Genomic DNA, 10,831 nt, shown 5'->3' with positions numbered 1-10,831 from the left:
TCAATCAAAATTACAATATTTATTGCAATAGAATTCTAATAGTCACGTATATTTAACTTTATTAACTAAATAACAAATCTCAAGAACGTACAACCCCACGTGCCTTCCACTTCACACATAAGGGCTACGAGCATTCCAATAAGTGCCATCCACTTCACGAAATTCATCACACAAAACTCACGCTTACTGCTAAGTCCTAAGGGCGACAATTGCTTAAATAAATATATTCAAGCCATCGTGAGTTCGAGTACCTGGTGCGAGTGTACCAATCTCCAATTTTCACGGGTAATTGAAAGTCTTTGAACGTAAAGGTAGTTCAGATAACAGTGTTAAGAGCCTGATAGTATGAAGATAGGCCACGTGAGGATATTTTTTATGAAGGGTCCCGAAAAATCATAGTAAAAATAATAGCCGTAGTCACATAAGTATGGAAAAGGATCCTTGTAAATATTTACGAGTGTTGGAGTAAGGGATATCAATGCTGGTGTTCAATTTTGTTATATGACTTAGATTTGGGTCATGGAGCCTCCAAAGAAGCTGAAAATATAAAATGGGTGTAGTGTTTCTTTATTTCAAAATTAAAGATGGCCTATTTTTGGAGACCTAACCTTTTTTGATGTCTTGGTATGAAACCAGTACAATTTACATCTTGTTAAAAACTCTTTGAAATTACTTTATCGATACAGTTACTGCATAAACGAGTTTTTTGCATCTCTTGCGCATACCGTGACAAATTGCGAAAGTAATTGCTCCAGTTTTTTAATCCGATGGCAATTTTCGGCAGTCTTGTCACCAGCTCCGACAGCCGTGATCGTCTAGTGGTTAGGACCCTACGTTGTGGCCGTAGTAACCCAGGTTCGAATCCTGGTCACGGCAGTGTACACACTGTCGCGGCGGAGCTTAAGTTTTTGAGGTTTTTAGTGTATTTTAAAGTAAACTTGTAACTATTACTGTAAAGTAAGTGATAGAAATAGCAATTTTACTGAAATTTCAATGTTTATGGCCAGTTTCATCAGTTACTGATAAAGTCTCTGATAATCTATCATGAACTTATCCGACAGATATACTATAGCTTTTGGTTTCACAGGGCGATAGCATGCTGGCAGAAATTATAAGCAGCCTCTATCTGGCAGATACCATTGATTATCAGATAACTAAATGACACTTTATCGGGAACCAGAGAAACCGTGTTTTAGTCAGTTATATAATGCGATTAAGTCTGATTACGGTACTTTTATCTTATTCAATTAATGAGATTATGACTAATTGAGACATACGATAAATGTCTTACAGATAAACACACATAAAATGGAAGAAAATTATAACTCTATATTTAATAAGACTTTTGGAAACTGGCCAAGTGTGAGTCAGGCAATCATGCAAATAGATTTTTTTCTTCTATAAGATAACAAAAGTTATGTTAAGAGCACTACGCAAGTAAATGAGTGCCTACATATTTGCTTGAAATTTCCTAAGAAGCAATTCGGAAGAAACGAAGTGACAAACTGTTATAAATATTAACGTTTTTTCCTATATTATGACAAAAAGCGAACATTAAATCACAGCCATCTTTTCATATGATACCGTTGTAAATAAACCATAAAAGTTACTAAAGTAATCCCAATGTTTGCGACCTTTGACCTCAATACAAAACATGGAGGAAGGAAAGACAGCGGAGATGTCATAAGGAAGATAAGTTAGGCGCCTTCTTGCAGGCCCGTGGAGTAATCAGTTACTAAAGCTAACGAGACGTCGTCCGGGTTCTTTGTCAAATCAAAACCTATCTGTCTAAGATAAGTCTTGATTGATTGTTGATTTATTTTGAAAATAATAGGCGAGTTCCGTTGAAGGCGTGTACGAGTGGAGCTAGTAACGTTCGTCGTCCCCCTAACACTCGCATTTTGGCGCGCTACTTTCTTAAGATATTTTGCGTTATGACATCTCCGCTACTCATTTTGTTGTCCATGACACAAATATACGAATTTGGTCCTTTTACCCTCTTTGTGTAGAAATAAATAACGTTTTGGTAAAGACGAAGGTTTTGTTCAAGATAATATTTTCATTGTTCGGATTATCTCAGCTTTGGTATGTGGTTTAATCTGTCATGCTTGTGGATGATAATTTATTCTCTGTACCTAAAAGGTTTGCTGCTTTAGAATTATATTGTATACTAATATTTTGTTTTGTATTGTATTGCTGATAAACTGTATTGTATACTTCGGCCGTTCAGAGAATGCGTTCCTGACACCTATCAGTTAGTCACGACTAGTGATGGGCACAACATAACACTGAGTTCGTTACCGTTCCTTCAAAATGAACCGCCGCATTATTTTAAGATTATTTTCGTTTTAAATTGGCGGAATCATTTGTTTTATATTTTAGTTATTTAAGTGGAAACCAAAAAAAGGTAATATTCATATAATAAAATTGTTTTATTTATTCTTTGTTACAAGTACATTGAATTGAATGTGCGAACAGAATATTAATCAGACTCCGATTTGCTTGAGGAGGTGGTGTCTTCATCATCATCTTCGCCTACATGTATAATTATATTATTATCAATAACAGAATCAATCCTGATATCTCGGTCTAACAAAAGACGGGTAATCAAATAAAAACAGATCGAAAACACTTGAAAAACGTGGTCTATGCGCACGAAACGACAACGGACGACTGTTTTAGCGTCACAAAATGGCGGCCCATAACGCCATTTGGGGTTACCATTTTTAATCTAAGTATAAAAATGCGGTTTGGTCATAGCTTTATTTTTATATTTCATAAACGTTATAATTAAGTCTTATAGTCCATTATTTTCCAATTCTTAAAAAGAAAATCAAAACGTATTATTTTATATTATAACTGTATAAGAACAGATTACGATACTTGCCTGTTATTTTTAGCACAGCACTACAAAATATAAACCGCTGACATAACCTTGTAATAGCGCAGTATAGATTTAGAAAAATATTGTTTACCAAGTTATTTGACACTCAGTTTGGCACAAAATTATAACATTCATTGATTATTGATATAATAATGTTGTTTTAATGCTCCTCAATTGTTAAAACGGTAAACAACCAGCAAAAATATTTTTATCGTAACTGCAACGCCATTGCAAAGTTACGTCGTCAGTTCAATCGCGACGTGTCAGGAACGCATTCTCTGAATGGCCGAACTATAGTACTTTCACACACACATTACATTTCTGAATTTTTCATGCCCGAAACTGGCGGGATTTTTTGTGGTATAGCTTCGGGGCTCTTGCAGTCCAGTAGTAGACAGCAAAAGATACTTACTATTTGTGAGCTATATGCAAATCGTGAACAAGAGTACTAATTAAAAAACGAGGGTGTGCCCCTCGTTTGTTGTACTGACATCAGCTGATAAAGAGATCATCTTGAACCTTAGATTATTATTAGGTAACTAATTATGTTCTGAAAATTTTATCTTCTCATGTTTTTTTATGTGATTGAAAACATTTTGGTGAAGCGTAATTTCCTTACCAAAATTAAGTCTCCTATAGACGCAATGTGATTTCTTCAAAAGGAGCCTCTATGCTGCTTTGATTACTATTGGAACAGTTAACTAAAAAATACCCCAACTACAACAAACCTGAACATATCTGACGTCACACTATTTACAACCTTTTTAATCAACGGAGACCATATATTTTTACGAGCACCATAAAGGTTGTATGCCACCGATACCTTTTTAATGGTGTTCGCTAATTACTACCATCAAACCATCAGTTTGCCTTTCACCTGGTAATCCCAGACTCGGTTATTGAGGCTATAAACTGTAAAACAGTAAAAATGCACTAACTCTTGGTACGGAACCCGTAGGTAGGTGGTAGTTAGAGCTGTTTTATTTGCGGAACCCTAATGGCTGTGTGATGGAGGATAGCTTTTCAATTACTGGTTTTATTTTCAAATGGCTTGTATGTGTGCTATAGAGGTGGTTTTTAATGCAGGGAAATAAAGTTTTTTTTGATGGTGTGGTGAGAGTACCTGTCTGTTTTCTTCCCATTTGAAATCTCATACTCAGCGTATAAAAAGGCTGGCAACGTACTTAATTAAAAAAGTACTTAAAACTACTTCTATGCATTACTGCAGTTTACAGGAAAAAATTGCTCTTGACGGGAATTGAACCTAGCACCTCCCGTGTACGTCATCCAAACTACTGACTTGTAGGCTATTGGCACTTCAATTACAACATTATCAGGTACACAATTAATGAATGAACATTTTTGCCAAAAAGTGTTGTAAAACCAACACCAAGTAGTGAAAGTGGTTTCGCTTCAGTGACTTTCAAGCAAAGAGATCGCAATTTTCGGCACTTTTGTCACCAGCTCCGACAGCCGTGATCGTCTAGTGGTTAGGACCCTACGTTGTGGCCGTAGTAACCCAGGTTCGAATCCTGGTCACGGCAGTGTACTCACTGTCGCGGCGGAGCATATCTTTTTTACATTTTAATATTTTAATTTCGAAATGAATATTTATGTTAGATATTTGCGCGGTTTTATGCCAGTTTCAATTAGGCCTCAATCCTTAGGGATTACAAGGGAGCGTATGTGTAATTTAACGACCGCAAATATTTCATTTCAGTCTCGTAATCATAACTTTTATTGTTTTCAGATGATTCAATGTTGTAAGCGTGCTTCAGCTGGGCCACTTGTAAAAAAATTTCAAGTAGGATTTCTTACTGAAATGTCCATAAAAAGTATTCTGACATATAAAGTCTTCTGAGTTGCAAGCACTTTGGACACCAAGCGTTCGACAAAGAATAGTATTTTATTGTGACTATGACCGAGGATGTTCAAAGCCTTAAAACTGTTATTATTACCATTGTTTACTCGTATATGATTATTGTATTTTCTGGCAACAACTAGGTACGTATTTCAGGTAGGTGCCCAATTTCCCAGAACTCAGTCTTGGGATGGTCTCCTGCATAATTGGGACTCCTTCATCAAACATTAACGCGGACGTATTAATTCACTCAGTCCAATCTTCACAAATGCAAAACAAGGTCATTTACATATCCCACACATTATAATGTTTGCGGCCAAACCCACCCAACCTTTGTCAACAGACCCATGTAGACCACGGATGAAGGAGAAATAACGGAGATGGCATAAGGAAGGTAAGTCAAGCGCCTTCTTGTAGGTCAATGTAACGTACGGTAGGCGTGATCAGTTACTAGAACTCATTCGGGTTCCTTGTCAAATCAAAACCAACCTGTCAATGATTGGTGATTTTATTCTGAAAATAATGGGTGAGTTCTAAATTAGGCGTGTTAGAGTGGAGCTAGTAATGTTCCTCGTCCCCTGAACACCCACATTTTGGCGCGCTACTTTCTTAGGAGATTTTGCGTTACGACATCTCCGCTAATCATTTTGTTCTCCATAATATAGTACACATATGGAAAGCTCTAGTTACATGGAAGCACGAACTGGGCTTAATTCACAATGTTTGTGACGTTGCCAATCACTTGATCAAATATTGGCCGACCTTATCGGTAACATCAATTTAAATATTTGAACTCGTAACCTTTATAATATTTTTTTATTACGAAAATACTGAAATTGAAAATTCTGTTTGTGATTTGAAAATAATATTTTCACGACAGGCATTTAAATGTTCATAAATATTTTTTTTTAGTTTATCTGGTTTATCAATATATTCAGCGTTTAATATCCCACTGCGAGTTATAAGTCTTTTCTTATATAGGCTTTCCATAATATCACACTGAATATACACCATACCTTGCTGCATGTTACAGCTAAATTAGGCATACTAATTGACGGAAAAAAATACGGGGTAGGTAATAGAAACACACAATTACATGTAAAATATTGTTTTTCTCAAACAGTCTTTGCAAAAAAACGTCACATCGTTACTGAATACGAACAAAATAAAATATGTATTTCTTTTCCATAGCTTTTGTTGAAGATCCTTTTCTTATATTATTTCTATGGGAGTTTTTATTGACGCGGAAAATTCGGATCCGACTTCCATATTGGCTTCCTGTCTATTCATTCAGGTACGAAAATTGGAACATATGCTTCTGACATTATTATATTTCTTCTTACATTCGTCGTCGTATTATATGTCGGAGGAGATGGTAGGAAATGAAGGTATTTTTTTGAAATGACTTGAAATAGGTGCTTATATTCATAAGCGAAAATTATACTTCGTTAGCAGTGCGCTGTTTATCTTTTAATGAGACTTGGTCTTTGTACTACGATGAATTGATCAATTTTAATAATGCCAAATATATTAAAAATGCAGTTGAACTTTGTTAATGTTTCGACATAGAAACTTCTAAAAGTACTCATTTTCCTTTTGAAAATCTGTTGATAGGACATAATTCCTAAGTAAATGAAGCAATTTGCTGAAATGTTGACATTAATGTTTCGTTGATGATGAAAATAATATGCGTCGCTCAACGCTATGTGTTATTCATCATAGCACCAGGCACAAGATTTGATTACTTAGTTACTTGAATAACATTTAACACTTTTTTGTTATCCACTTGCAATGACCGTCCATTTAAGTCTCTTGCGCAAACTGTGACGAATTTTCAGTGAAAGTGTTGCATTTTAAACGAAATAAAGCCTTATAATTCAGTGGCTTTCTCACCAGCTCTGACAGCCGTGATCGTCTAGTGGTTAGGACCCTACGTTGTGGCCGTAGTAACCCAGGTTCGAATCCTGGTCACGGCAGTGTACTCACTGTCGCGGCGGAGCAGATTTTTTTTTAAATATTCAGATAATGCTCTTAAGCACAGTATTGCTCAGCTGTACTTATCAAAAGATGGTTGTATTTTGGGTTCCCTTTATTAACGAAGTAGGGAAATCAAGGATGCCAGTCCTGGGTTCAGAAGTATATAAGTAAATAGTTGAGGTTTTGATTAGTGGTATGAGCAATCGGTGAATGAGAACCCTACCAGCAAATTAAGATTATACAGTTGTATAATACTCGTATATGGAGATTATTATATGCTACTTTTTAATAGTTAATTGAGTTAGAAAAGAACTAGGTACTTGGTCGTGTATCACAACCACTGCACCATGTCTTTGCCAACAAATACTGCTTAGGGTAACCCTAAGCAGTATTTAAAGCCACCAATGGACTACAAATTGGTCTTTAGGCACAAGAAGTGTTAAAATTACGTCTCTTAAACTCTTGCGCAAGCCGTTATTGCAAGTGAAAGTGCTCCAGTTTCCGATTAAAATGTAAAATTTCGGTATCACAGTCACCAGCTCCGACAGCCGTGATCGTCTAGTGGTTAGGACCCTACGTTGTGGCCGTAGTAACCCAGGTTCGAATCCTGGTCACGGCAGTGTACTCACTGTCGCGGCGGAGTAGATTTTTTTGCTACGAACGGCTACGCGCTACGGCGTAGCTAGATGTCCTCAGAGATTTAAACCGTACTTAATGTTGTGTTAGAATTCATTGTTTGTTATTATTATTTATATCATTGTTTTTTTCTTTTTTCTTATAATTATTTCGACAGTAATATCATTATATTTTTCGCCTTTGGTTAAGTCAAGGTGGTAAGTACCAGTCGTCTAAGCTACGACGTTTTTAAACAAGGATTTTCAACAATTTCTTTTATTCGTCCTAGAACGGCTGTTTCTTTCTATAATTCCTTATAAAGACCTATTGTTAGTAGTTTTACCACCACTTTTTCATTTCTTCGCTGTACAACATGCAGCGTATACTTAACAATTTCCTAAAATAAACCCTATCAGCCTTACTTATAAACGTGAATTAAATATAAGTAATACTTAAGGGCTGTTTAAGAAAATTCTTACTTATAAACGTTGCTTAAGCATGTCTTAACTAACATTTAATCACTACTTAAGACTTTAAGCAGTGATTAGTTAAAATGTTGCTTAGAAGGTGATGAGAGATTTTATAAGTAAGGGGGTAAAAGTATAAAACTTTAAAAGCTTTCCACTCTGCTAGGATCAGCGGTTTAACTAGATAAGCCGGGGCTGCAAGATTGTCGCATAATGTTTAATGCTAACTTTTACTACAAAGAGATTTTTAATCCCACCACTTTGCGTCTGTGGACTTGTAACTTATAGTTTTAAGGCAGTTTGTGGTTAATTTGAAGGCGCCTTAATAGTATAGTGGGTAATTTATTTAGCAGCTATGTACCTAATTTAGAAATGTAATAATGATTTATTTATTTTTGTAAGGAACACGATTTTAATATGCAGATATTTATACATTCCAGCGGCTGCACGCGCGTTCCTATGGGACCTGCTTTATGCACTCAAATAAAAAGTACCTAGCCTATGTAATTTCTCAGGCTCTAGACTATTTGTGTACCAATATAATTCGGTTAAATATTGTTTAGGCGTAGGTCATAGTCAGACAGACAGACGGAGATATCTAGTCATAATATTGAGGGAACACAATTATGCTTTACACACATATTTTTAAATTAATACCAGTATCTTTTGTAAAATAAATACCACGTAATACTAATTTATTAAAGCAGTTGCAAAATAATATCTCAAGCCCGTTAGCCGTCTTAAAGTTCACTGGAGAGCGATCCGTCTTCCATTTCTATACAAGTTGAACTAACTTAAATTACTTACTATCTTGTAGATAATGTATTGGACATAGAATTGTGCTGTTGACACGCTTACACCAGATAGTTTCTAGACATTTCTGTGAAATGAAGATATCCTCGTAGTTTAAGGAACAAAATATCCATAGGTCCACCCAGCCGGCTCGAATCGGCTTCCAGTCTGACTGGATGCAGACGAGTTACCTGTGTTTTACATAGAAGGGCTACCCATGCCTGGGTAACCCGAAAACACAAGAAGGTACTGGGTGTGACCCAGTGAGTTTTTGATAAAAATTGAATTATCAGTAACCTAGAATATTTTTGAAGACACATAATGAAATTCCTTTTTAATATAGTCCGTTGCATAATGTAAATATTATTTGACTATGTTTTCTTCTTTAACTATTTACTTAACAATAAATATTTAAACCGAAAATGAAACCGAACATAATTTTCTAACCAAACTCCCTATAAACAGAATATTAATTTATTCGAGCGTTTCCCTCATAATCCGACAATTTAGTCAGACACCTAATTACTTCGTTATAAGTAAATTATTTTGTCGACGGCACTGCGGCTTTGTTTAGGAGCATAAAAACGTTAATTAGTTGGCTGGTTAATTACTTTACGAGGTAACAGAGAGGTTCATGATATTCTACAGGATTTGCACGCACGTTTAAAAAAGTTATTGGGGTTTTTTTATATTTAACTACCTGTTCCCCGCAGTTACAGAGGAACTTTCCGCACTTGGATAAAAAATATCCTATTATACAACAAGCCTAGGCTTTTAATTCTAGACTCATCCTCCGAGCCTCTTCCCAACTATGTTGGGGTCGGCTTCGAGTCTAACCGGATTCAGCTGAGTACCAGTGCTTTACAAGGAGCGACTGCTCTATCTGACTCCCTCAACCCAGTTACCCGGGCAACCCAATACCCCTTGGTTAGACTGGTGTCAGACTTACTGGCTTCTGACTACCCGTAACGACTGCCAAGGATGTTCAATGACAGCTGGGACGACTATGTGTTTCATTTAGATTAGGTCAGTAGTTTTGGCGTAAAACCCGTATAGACAAAGCTACTTTCACATTCATAATATTAGTAAGGATTATAAACTTAAAATTTCGACTTCAAGAAACTACTGAAAACCTGTTGACAAAACTAATTAAAGCCAACCAATGCTTTGTTTATTTTTCCTCAAAATTCCTTTAACAATTTTTGCAAGATAATGTTACAAAGAAACTCACATCCTACGCATTTATAAATCTGATAATTTTACACAAACATTGTTTGAAAGGTACTTCTACAAAAGATGTATTGGTCTGCGAGGGTTTCAGTGATTTTAAAAGATAGTCTTTGTTTTTATAAGTTAGACGTTGTTCCTTCATTTTCTAGTTAGCTGTTAGAGATTTCTGACTTAAGTTTATTTATTACGTTTTCGTACTGTTTTTTTTTTTTTGTTTTCGTTCTGAGACAGGTCTGTTCGTTTATTAGTTTGCCTGATAAAAGTACTTTCATATCGTTAAAGTGGTGATTATAAGTTTGTTATTACGAACTGCTTGACAAATTCAAAAATACAATCAAATGCCTACCTGAACAACTTAGCTACTTATTACTTACAAGTCATTCTTTTCATTTAAAAATACATCACCGTACAACTAAATTATATAAGTATACTAGCAGACCCGGCGAACTCCGTTTCGCCACCAGATTCGTTTTATGTAACATTTCATTATTCCTGAATTTTCTTTACTATAAACCTCACGGAGCCCGAGACCTTTCCAACGAATGCAAAACCGTGGAAATCGGTTCGTGCGTTCTGGAGTTATAGCGTCAGGGAGGAAAACCGGACTTATTTTTATATAGTAGATATAATATATATAAGTATATTCTGGAACAATCTATGAAAAACTCGATTTTTTGTTCTGCACGATATGAAATTCCAAACGAAGCTATTTCGATAAAATGAAAAAAGCTGCCATGAATTAACACATTCGGCTTTTTTATTATTAGCACTTTCAGCTATTTTAGCACGTGCTGCAGCAGCAGCAGCGTAAGCATTTTAGCGGTAGACCAGATTTCGCAGCATTTATGTATTGGTTTCCAAATACTATAGAAAAACTTTTAAACCCCCTTGATTTACAGGATTCTTAAAACCTTGTGATCATATACTATATGGTATAATATTATACAAATCTAATAATGATATTCGTAATTGTTTTTGTTTGTTTGTACCCTAAAGTTTTGTACT

The 10,831-nt window shown here is 35.6% G+C and overlaps 4 non-coding genes across 4 annotated transcripts; all 4 read left to right on the top strand.

Moving 5' to 3' along the window:
- Nucleotides 1–804: 804 nt before the first annotated feature.
- Trnah-gug lies at nt 805–876 on the top strand. The gene has a single exon. It is a non-coding gene; the product is annotated as a tRNA-His (tRNA).
- Nucleotides 877–4,356: 3,480 nt separating this feature from the next.
- Trnah-gug lies at nt 4,357–4,428 on the top strand. The gene has a single exon. It is a non-coding gene; the product is annotated as a tRNA-His (tRNA).
- Nucleotides 4,429–6,649: 2,221 nt separating this feature from the next.
- On the top strand, nt 6,650–6,721 carry Trnah-gug. The gene has a single exon. It is a non-coding gene; the product is annotated as a tRNA-His (tRNA).
- Nucleotides 6,722–7,269: 548 nt separating this feature from the next.
- Nucleotides 7,270–7,341, top strand: Trnah-gug. Its single transcript has one exon. It is a non-coding gene; the product is annotated as a tRNA-His (tRNA).
- The last annotated feature ends 3,490 nt before the right edge of the window (nt 7,342–10,831 follow it).

This window comes from Helicoverpa zea, chromosome 1 (genome assembly GCF_022581195.2).
Source record: "Helicoverpa zea isolate HzStark_Cry1AcR chromosome 1, ilHelZeax1.1, whole genome shotgun sequence".
Lineage (NCBI taxonomy): Eukaryota > Metazoa > Arthropoda > Insecta > Lepidoptera > Noctuidae > Helicoverpa > Helicoverpa zea.
The sequence above is the reverse complement of the archived record's forward strand: the minus strand, read 5'-3'. Positions and strand labels throughout refer to the sequence as shown.